Here is an 8,540-nt window from a genome sequence, read left to right on the forward strand (position 1 = left end):
CATCACCACCTCTGAATTTATCAACCAAATGGAATAACTTTAAATGTTTAGCAGCAATTAGCGAACAAGCCTAGCGTTTCTTCTTTGCAGTATTACTCACCGTTGCCACAAGAGATACTTCAGCTACTAACCATTTGATCAAGAAATTTGTAGCATCATTATCGAAATCAATTGCCCTTTATGCACTCTCTCATCTTCTCTCCCCTGACTCCACTCACCACCCTCTGTTGTATCTTCTCACTCTCCTTGCAAGTAATAACTCAAGACCCATTAGATCTGCTTGGTAGGGACTTGATGTTGAGGGTTTTAAACAACCTCGATGCACGCAGCATGGCACGATGCATCGTCGCCTCTCGTAGCTAGAACCATGTTGCTTCCAGTGATCTTCTTTGGACCTCCAAGCCTAGGTGTTTTTCTTTTGTTTGAAATGGACACAGAGATCAACAAAGAGTTGAAGAGTTTGTCAACTAACAAATACACGGAGAGTTGAAGAGTTTGTCAAACTCGTAAACTCGGACCAAGTTAACCGAGTTTGACCGAGTTTGCTGGTTTTCGAGTTTCTAACCCGATTGTACATGGTATATACAAGTTAACTCGTAAAATCATTTGATTTTACAAGTTAACTCGCGAGTTTGACAACCTTGACCTCACCAATAACTACAGCATAGATTGCTAGCGCCTACCCAACAAATTATACACACACACACACACACAAACATGTGGCTAACGTAATGCAATGGGTTCCATCAAAATTTACTTAACATAAAGGCAACACTAACATTCTTTTTTAAAAAAAAACAAGAAAGATATAATACTTGGTCATTGCTTGACCGAGAGTGTAATAAACTTAGATAACTTAATAAATATAATTTAAAAAAATGTCGGCAATAAGTAAAGAGAACAAAAAATAACGATAATTAACTATAAAAATAAGCTGTCAAATCATATTTGGAAGGAAAAAAAAAAGGAAAAGTTTGTTAGATACTCATCATTGCTTTGTTGTGGACACTGCCCAGCCACCAACAAAGAGTCTGCCAAGACGGTTCAACAGCCACCATGAAAGATTGTACAACGATACCAAAAGAGGTCACACACACTGATAAAGCAACGACTTAGAAAGTAAACCAAGCAAAATATCATGATGTACAAAATTTCTTTTAAAAATTTGAATTTAACAAAGAATGAAAAATAAAAAGACCTGAGATGATCCGAGTAATTTTTAAAATCAGAAAAAAAACCCTATAGAAAGCAAATAAAAAAATAACGCAGCCCAATCTTTAATTAAATAAATGTTGAAGGATAAAACTGAAAAAATATGAGTTTAAAAAAAGGGAAAAAAACAAACCTGAATGAATCTCCTAAATCTGGGTGAATCTCCAAAACTTGCAACCCGTGAAATGTTAAACATAAGCTCAATCAATAAGCTCAATTCCTAACCAACTTAATGTTAAAGGATGAAATAAAAAAAATACCAATTTAAAAAATTTGTCAAAGTAAAAAAAAAATAGCAACAAAAAGAATGATGATCAAGTCTGATAGGAAAAAAATTAAAGAAGGTTGAAATCCTAAAAAAAATTAATTTAAAAATTATCTCATAAAATAAATAGTAATAAAAAGAATAAAAACCAAATCTAATAGATGAAAAAATTAGAGGATGAAATTTAAAAAAAAAACTCTAATTTTAGAAATTATTTTTTAAAAAAAATAGTAAAAAAAAGAATAAGGACCAAATTTTTAAAGAAGAAAAAATGAAGCGTTAGATGCAAAAATCAAAGAAAAAAGAGAGAAAAAAGAAAAAGAGAGAGAAAAAAAAACGAAACTCGTAAGCATCCTACTGAAAGTCAATTGGCCACATTCACTACTCAAGGATGGAAAAGTTGCCGAGACAATTCGAATGTTGCTTTAGAATCCATCTTTTGACAGCTTAATCGCCCTCGTGTGTTGCCCGAATGGCACGATCACAACCCACATGTTGATATTTGCAACACATGCAACAACAATAATTTTTTAAAATAATATTTATATTTATTAAATTGTCAAATTGTACCTCATTCAACTATAATATAACAAAAAAATAGGCTAAAAATACGAAACAATTAATGGACGCGAGTTAAAGAAATTTTGCTTTTAATTTTACTTTTGTTATTTTACTATACTTTAAAAAGTGAAAATACAAAAAAAACCATAGACACTAGTTTAAATTTTATTATTGTTGTTTTGAAAGGTAATTTAATTATTTTATTATGTTTTAAAAAGTTAAAAGACTGATTAGTCCTTTATCAATACAATAATAACTAATAAATTATTGCAAAAAGACTGTATTAGAACATGTCTTGGTCTTCAATGAAAAACTCAACCCTATTAGTTTTTCGTTTTTGTTTTTAATGGGTTGTGTTATCACCACATTTAGTTATACCTAGTTATTTATTCTCGCTTCTCTCAATAAATAATTGAAAAATGTGTTGAAAATAAAAGGTATTTTTTTCTAAATGAAAATACATTAACATTATGATTTTGTTTTAGAAAAAGAAAATCAAAACTATAATTCATAATAGCCATCATAATGTTTTATATTGATTAAAAAAATCTAATTGTAAAATAGTAATGGAATTTAATTTAAATTAAAAAATTTCAAGAAAAACTTTATACTATTAACTAAAAAATATTATATTTATAAATTAAATTAAATTTATGACACCAGCTCAATATGTATAAATTTTATCCTTAATTTTTTAATTTAAAATAATTCTTTTATAATATAAATTGTTCACTGTATATAGAATATATCTAATTAGTAAAATGAGGTGTTCAAATATATAAAATATCTTTAAAAAACTATAGCATCGCATGGGTAATGTATATATAATCATAGTTGTTAAATCTAAGTCAATATAGCATGTTAATTTCGAAACTCATGTTAAAGAACTTGACTTGAGTTGGGTTAAATTAACTAGTTTTCAGTGATTAATTGATTCGGTCAAACTCGATAAAAATTAAAAAAAACAAAAAAAATTATTTTATTAAAAAAAAATTAATATAAGCTTTCTTGGTGACCATGTGGTTTAAGTTATTTCTCGAGTCAGATACCGGGTTTTACATCATGTGTTTAAGTTTAAAAAGAAATATATATATATATATATATATATTTGTGTGTGTGTGTGTGTAAAAGATTGTGAATTCATCTGACCAACTGCTAATAACCTGTTTATAAGGGGTCGTGTTAAAATTAAAAATTAAACACATGAATCAAGGGGCCATCTTGAAATTCCATATCAGAATTACGATATTCTTAAAGTTTTTTGTATTTTGTTTAAAATCCTACTAGAAAGGGTTTACCGACAAAAGACCAAGAATATATCTAATTGAGTTATTGGATTAGTGGAATCCATCATGAAATCCCATATTAAGATTATAATCTATATATATATATATATATATATATATATATATATATATATATATATATATATAATCCAGCATAGAAATTTGGTTGCTAGAAGATATAAATATATAATAGAAGACGTACGGTGCCTAAAGTCATCCAGCCCACTCACATGCATGAGTCGTCAAATGACAGAAACTGCACCAATGGGAGTCTGCAATGCTACCTTATCACAATCATCCCATTGCTCTTTAGCTTTCTATTTATTTATTTTCCTTAGGTGTTGGATATTTTAATATATCATATGGAATGGTACCTCAGCGCTGCTGCCACCGAAGCGTGTAGTGGAAGGGGCTGCAATCTGCATCCACACAGCCGGTGCTATTAAGCTTATTTTCTCTTTCAGGAGATCAGAGGGTGCTGGAGCTGGCTCATCATGAGAGCAGTAGAACGCTTCTTGAACTACTGAGAATGACAGAACACAGCGTAGGAAAATTGTTTCGTGCAATTCAGCTGTTCAAAAACCATTCCTGTCTTCAGCGAAGCAGTTAAATAGCTGTCCAAATCAAAACAAACAAATATGATTATCCTGTTTTAAACAAGCAAGGATAATGTTCTTAAGAATAGAAGGTCCAGTGATTAGAGTGCAAATTGACCATGGAAACTTAAGATTTAGCCTGTTCTATCTGAAATTTTGCCGTGGCTGTGCCACACAGTTTGCCTGACTATATATTCAGAGTGGACATAGATGGAGTATATATCGTCAAGAAAAATATAGTTATGCATATATATCCAGTCAAATGGAAAACAAAAATAATAACAAGCTTTGATTTTCGACAAGAATGTCTTAGGTTCAGACCAGACTTGTATTCTTTGTTCTTTGATTTCCATTCCTTGGGTTAAGCTACATTAATTAAAAGCTGATGTAGAAGCATCCTCTTACTCTTGAAGTGAAAACCCTAATAGTGAAATCCATGATGAATTGCCCATAGAAAAGTATTATAGATCTATAGTGGAGCAGCCAACATACAGAAAAGATTGTTATGTTTACAACAAAGATGCAATGATTTACTGGATATATAAAAAATAAATTTGCTCACAGCTATTATTGTAGGTTTTCGGCAGCAACTGATAGCTTGCTTCTATATCAGTTGGTATAATAGCTAGAATAGCATCTGATAATTTGTTCATACATCAAAAGTCTTAGCAGTGAGCTTAATTAACAATAATTTGTTCATACATCAAAAGTCTTAGCAGTGAGCTTAATTAACAACAGCAATTGATGATAAAGAGGGAAAAAAAAAACCTGATGATAACATGCTAGTTTTATTCTCTATGGATATGAATTATTCCCAACTCTTCATCGATTAGTTGGCTTGTAGGAAAAACATGAATAGTCTAATGGTAGCATAAACCTTGCAGGAGGTCAACCAAAAGAAATAACGCAAGACTGCACGACCATGCACACTGGGAATAACTAGCTGCCATCCCAGAGGATCTAGATTGGTTGTACTCTGCATAATCCATGAACAAATAGATTGAAAATAAATAAAGCTAACAGTTCTTTAGGAAAAAATCTCAGGAGTACACCACACATTAAATTACATTGCCATTAGGCTTGATATTCGGTTACTAAATTCCCATGCTGAAATAGAAAACTATCTCAAAAAAGAAAAAAAAATTGTGTTGAAGACTAAGCAGAAGTGTTGAGCAAACTTCATGTTTTCTCAAGGATTTTATTTATAAAAATTCCATCAACCAAAAGTATTTGGCATCGCCGGAGAATAAACTGCTACTATTAATAAGTTATACAACATCCAAGATAAAAGAAGAGGAAGAAAAAAAAGGGGGGGAAGAGGGGAGACTAAACCTTAATTAGCTCTAAACCTAAACCTAAATAACAAAAGACATGCCACTAAAACTTAGATACATAATGAGACTCATCTTCTTCACTTGCAAATTGTTGAGTTTTAGCAAGAAATTAACAAACTAAGAAGAAAAAAATGAAAAGAAAAAACAAAACAAGAACAATTAGCGACAAAGATTTCTAGCGACTTTAATAGGGACATCTATACCTCTCATCTCTTCCCTTCAAGAAAGAACTTCCAACAACCTTTCAATGGTAACTAGAATGAACATGATCAATGTTATTGCTTCCAAAGGAAACAAGATTGCCAAGTCTAGTTGTTGACACTTCATTGAAATTTCTTCAACCTCGCCATTGAAATCAAACTCTATTGTTGAGTTGTATGTGTAAACTAAGCCGATTCTCGAGTCCATAATCACGTTGAATGCATGGAGGGTAAGAGGACTCACTACTCCAAGGCTGAACTACAAGTAACTCCATCATAAAAGTCAAATGAGGCACACAAACTTTTTATCGACAAAAGGTGACTACTCACATATGGAGACTTATACAGTCGGGCTTGCAGAAACTTAAAAATCTAAAGTATCAAAGCAAGGATTTGAAACTACTAGATAGGGATCTGACATAGAAAAACTATGTGGATGGCCTAACATATGTTTTTATGGACCAACGAGATAGGTCTAGGTCCAAGAGAAGGCCTGGTCATGTCAGGCTAGGTTAGCTCTTTAAAACTAAAATAACAGGGGGTCTAACCGTTAGATCGAACTTAAATTTTTCTAAGTGATTCTACAAGTAGTAGAAAGCTATAATATCACTTATTAGATTGTTAAATCTTCCAGAATTAGGCCTAAAAGTTGTTGTTTAGACCAATTTTATTATTTTCCTAGGATTTCTCATACTTATTATTTTTATTTTGGATTTTATTTTAGTTTCCTTAGTTTTTTTGGATTTTAGGTTGTTTCCTAGTAGAGTTGGGTTTTCCTAACCTATTTAAAGGTCCTGTAAACCTCTTGAAGAGACAACCACCATATATTTAAAATTTAGAGAATAAAATTATGAATTTAGGGTTCACATCTGCAATCTTTTTTCTCATTAAAATTCTTGTGTTTTTATGCTATTGTTATCCTGTTAGATTTTACATGTATCAGTTGGTATCAGAGCTTAACAATCTCATGTTTTATATTGCTTATTTGCTGCAATTTCATGAATAATTGTTTGAGGCTAACAACCATGATAGGAAGAGGTCATGGAGCAAAGCGTGGCCAAGAATGGATGAGAAAGCTCCCATTCATGAGAGAAATGTCAAAAGCTTGTCATGGAGAACATGCAGAGGCAGATCACAAAATTGACTTATAGGCTAGAAGAGAGAGAGAGCAACTAAAACAGACCTAGGAGAGTGATCATGAGTCATTAGTTAGCGATAATCAAAGGAGAACCCTATGACAAGGAAAAGATCAGATCTAGGGATTTCAAGTTTCATATTAAAATTCCCTGAGTTTATTGGAACCTTACAAGCAAAAGAGTTTATAGATCGCTGGAATCAAGTAAAGAGATTTTTTTTCATATAAAAAGGTTCTTGAGTAGATGTTAGTTAAATTAATCACAATCAGATTGAAGGGTCAGACATCTTCTTGGTAAGAACAGTTGAAGAAGACACAAGAAAAATCAAGAATAAATGAGTGGGACAAGATGAAGATAAATGAGAACTTTTTTCCTTTTGGCTATTCCCAAACTCTAATTAGAGGCTTTAAATGTTGAAACAAGGAGGTGAATCAATCAATGAATACACTGTTGATTTCTACTAGTTAATAGCTGAGAATAATTTGGAAAAAATAGAAAAGCAGTTAGTGACAAGGTATTTGAGAAGTCTACAACTGTCCATACATAATGTATCATGTCTCCAAATTTTATGGACACCTTCACAGGCTTATCAAAGGGCCTTGATAGTTAAGAAGCAGTAGGCTATTAGGTATGTTAATAAAAAAAAAAATAGCAGATCAAAATAACAGAGAAAGAGGGCATAATAATAATCAAAGGGATATCACCAAACAACCTTTGTCATCTCAATAAAATCAACATATGACGGGTCAAAATTTTGGCTTTAAAAATTATTGCTTCAAATATGGTGAACTAGGGCATTAGGCTAGCAAATGTAGCAAAGTAGAGAGTTTTTCTGAAAATAATTTTCTGATAGAAAAGCTAACAAATATGGATCCTAAGTATGATGATGACTCAGGCAGTGATGGGGATATTTTTCATAGAGATGATGATACTACCCTTGTTATTAAAAATATTATATTAATGCTTAAGGGTGATTCAGAAAAGAATTAGCGACGTATAACTATCTTTCATTCTATATGCATTACCAAAAACAAGGTCTGTAACTTGATTATAATTAATGGTAGCTTTGAGAATGTAATGTCTGTCAAGGTAATAAATGAAGCTTCAACTGAAAACTAAAAATCATCCTAAGCAATGTAAGATAATATGGATGAATAAAGGCACTAAGGTAATTATTGATAAATGTTGCTTTGTTTCTTTTTTTATGGGACAAAAATATTTTGATAGTCTTTCGTGTGATGTGGTATCAATAGATGTGTGTCACATTCTGTTGGGGAAGCCATGTTAGTTTGATAAAAGTAATGATGGTAGAAAAAATACATAAACCTTAAGCATCAAAAGGAAATGTATAGAATTTACACCTATAAAGGAAAGGCGGAAATGAGGACTAAAAAAAAAAAAAAGTTGTTTTTATCATAGTTTATGGCAGAGATACAGGTTAACGAGTAATATATGCCATAGTTCCTAGTAGTGAAATGATTGGAGAGGATGATGTTTTCGACAACTTTAAGAAAGTACAGGGTATGATAACAGAATTTGCATATTTGATCCTAGACAAGTTATCCCAAAGATTGCCACCCATGCGATATATCCAGAACTAAATTGATTTGATTGCCACCCATGCCTTCCAAACATACTAGCTTATAAACTTATCCCTAAAAAAGATAAAGAGTTGCAAAGATAAGTGATGGAGTTGTTAGAGAAGGGATATGTTTAGGAAATTCTTCGGAATTATACTAAATGGGTCAATCCTCACCTCTTCTTTGTTTTAGCAACTTATCCTGACCTCGCCAAGAACTCCCTGGCGACGAGGAGTCCATGTGCAATACCAATTCTTCCAGTTTTAAAAAGATGATAGTTTATGGTGTATCTGTATAGATAGTTAAGTCATTAACTAGATGACAATTAAATATAGATTTCTGATACTAAGCTAGATGACATGATAGATCA

Source organism: Populus nigra, chromosome 3 (assembly GCF_951802175.1).
Source record: "Populus nigra chromosome 3, ddPopNigr1.1, whole genome shotgun sequence".
NCBI classification, from domain to species: Eukaryota; Viridiplantae; Streptophyta; class Magnoliopsida; order Malpighiales; family Salicaceae; genus Populus; species Populus nigra.